This window comes from Helianthus annuus, chromosome 7 (genome assembly GCF_002127325.2).
Source record: "Helianthus annuus cultivar XRQ/B chromosome 7, HanXRQr2.0-SUNRISE, whole genome shotgun sequence".
Taxonomy (NCBI): domain Eukaryota; kingdom Viridiplantae; phylum Streptophyta; class Magnoliopsida; order Asterales; family Asteraceae; genus Helianthus; species Helianthus annuus.
Genome location: NC_035439.2, coordinates 92,479,658 through 92,482,450, shown reverse-complemented (window position 1 = coordinate 92,482,450; position 2,793 = coordinate 92,479,658).

The window sequence follows — 2,793 nt, the reverse complement described above, 5'->3', positions numbered from 1 at the left end:
CGCGATGAGTTGGAAGGTGGGTAAAAAGAAGGGGTTTAGCCAACGGATACGTTATTGTTACCAGACGGTCCAAGGATACTGGATATGGCTCCAATGTTATTGTAGTGGCGAGCATGAGAGTAAGGCCACGGTTAGGAAAACCGGCAGCAAAAAATGCGCACACCCTTTTATGGTGATAGGTCGTCTCGACCAAAGATGTCAAGCTTGGCGGATAGATTATCTGCACAAAAATTTTAATGAGAAGCATAACCACGACCCTGCTGAACATCTCGAGGGTTACGCGTATGCCAGGAGACTTACTTCTAATGAGTTTAGACTGGTGCAAGAGCTCATAGATCAAGACATACAGCCCCATACAATCTGGAAGGCCGTAACCGAACAGAATCCTGAAAACAAATGTGTTCCGAAGGACATACACAACGCTCGCCAAAAGATTAGGGCCACAAAGTTTGATAAAAAACGACTCCCATGAATAGACCGGAACAAATCCTCCAGGAAAAAAAGATGACCTATTATATAAAGGCGGGTTCCACCAATGTCGTTCATAATATATTTTTCTGTCACGAAAAGTCCTTTGAAATGTGGAGGGCATTCCCACATGTGCTTAGGTCGACGCGACCTACAAAACTAACATGTACAATCTTGCATTTTTGCAAGTTGTGGGTATGACGTTGACAAACCAAACCTTCTGTGTTGTGCATGCATTTCTTTCAAACGAGTAGGACGTAACATACGTCTAGGTCATGGAGAGGATCAGAACAATGTTGCACGAGTGAATGGAGCCGCATGTAATTCTTACGGACAGGGACCAGGCACTGATAAACGGGGGTAAAAAAATATTCCCTGCCGCACACAGATATCTCTGCAGGTTCCACATCTTACAAAATATTGTAAAGCACTGCAAGAATTTGTTTACTCAACTAGATTGGGAGGACTTTGTTTGTCAGTGGAAAACAATGTGTGATTCTGCTAACGAGGAGTTATATGATTATAACCTCACCAACCTTAAGAGACACCTTCTCAATCAACAACGTAAACGTGCGTTTTCTCTTAAGTTAATATATTCATTTAAATATATATATATATAGTTTGAATATGTTTATTTTTTTTCAAATGTTTTTTATTACCTATGGGATAACTGGTTAAACACCTCCCACCATAAATTTGTATCTACATGGACCAATGAAACCCTGACATTTTACCAAACTACAACAAATAGAGTTGAAGGTGCACATGCTGCTTTAAAGAAACAGCTCACTACACCGAAATGTTATATTTTTTAAAAATTTAATTAAAAAATATTATATTTTTTATATTTTTAGATTGATATGGATGATGTTGTTGGGAGAGGGCATGGGCGGGGTGGTGGCGGTAGAGGTGGTGAACGTGGTAGAGGTGGAGGCATCGGATGGGCGGGGGCGGCGGTGGCCGGTGGGCATGGACGTGGGTGTGGACGTGGACGTGGGCGTGGACGTGGGCACAGTGGCCCATATGTGGATCCATTGCTTGATAATCCTTATCTAGCGTTCGAGCAGGGAGCGAGGCTTTTCACAGATGTGAATAGTTTCGGCGTATGGAGATCGGCGGCCACGCGGCCGTCGATTGGACGACTCTCGAGGATGAGGACGCGGCAGCGAGAGCCCGAGATTTCATCGGACACGATACTCCGTGGGACATGTATACTATTTCTTACTATGTTTTCTTTGTTTTGTATACGAAATGGATACTAACTACACTGTGTGACAGGTTGTTCCATCTGGCATACCTGCCGTCGTTTAGGGTCATGGTCTACGAGTTCTTGGCTTCTTTAGAGTTTCCTCCCAGGCCTGCAGATCAGCCAGAGGAGCTTGACGACCCCGAGGAGCCGTGGATAAAGGTCAGTTTTCGTTTAGACGGTGAGTGGCATGAGATGTCACTGAGAGCGTTTGTCATGCACTGCGGTCTTTAGACGTTAGAGGAGACAGACACCCCCTCTAACAGAGAGTATCCATATTTCCCCTAGTTCGACTCTCTACAGGTTCTGGACGGTGATTGGTTCGGGTCGCTTAGGGAAATCCAAGTCGAGGGTTTCCCGTATCAGAGACCCCCTGTACCGTTACCTGCACAGGCTTATTGCCACATCCTATGCACCACCCGAGCAGAATCGCGAGTGGCGCAATTAGGGGGATCTCTTTTATATGTAGTGTCTTCTATGGGGGAGACGTGCGCCCTCCATTACTGCCTCACCCAATGGTTTGCGGCGGCGTACCACCTGTAGGACAAGTCTTTACTGTACGGGGGAGGGGGTGTACATCACGCGTATTGCCCACTCGTTGGGCCTGTTCCCTAGCAAGACCCGATGTTCGCCGAGGGGGCATGGTGGAGCCGAGCAGGTTGACATGGCAGACCATGGTCGTCATGCACGTGACGCCTGACTTCCCTAGGCTTGGGCTTCGATTTATAGGAGCGAACGGGTAGTTGTTTGTCTCGGCCGCTCTCCCAACCGAGTTACCAGAGGAGCTGCCAGAGCCGGCAGGTGGTGATGCCGCCGAGGACGACGATGATGATAACGCTCACCCACCACCTCCGCCAAGCCACCTGGTTCGCCACTGCAACCGCGGCCACATGGTGTGCCTCAGTACCCCCAACACATTCTGTACGACCAACTCTATCCAGCTATGGCGCTTATGTTACAACAAATGGACGAGCCACTGCAGGTGCGGATAGACTCCCATCACCGCCGTACTAAGGCCCTTCTCATGAAAGCGATCTAGGGTGATATACAGGCGGCTATGGACCGTGGTCAGACCCCAT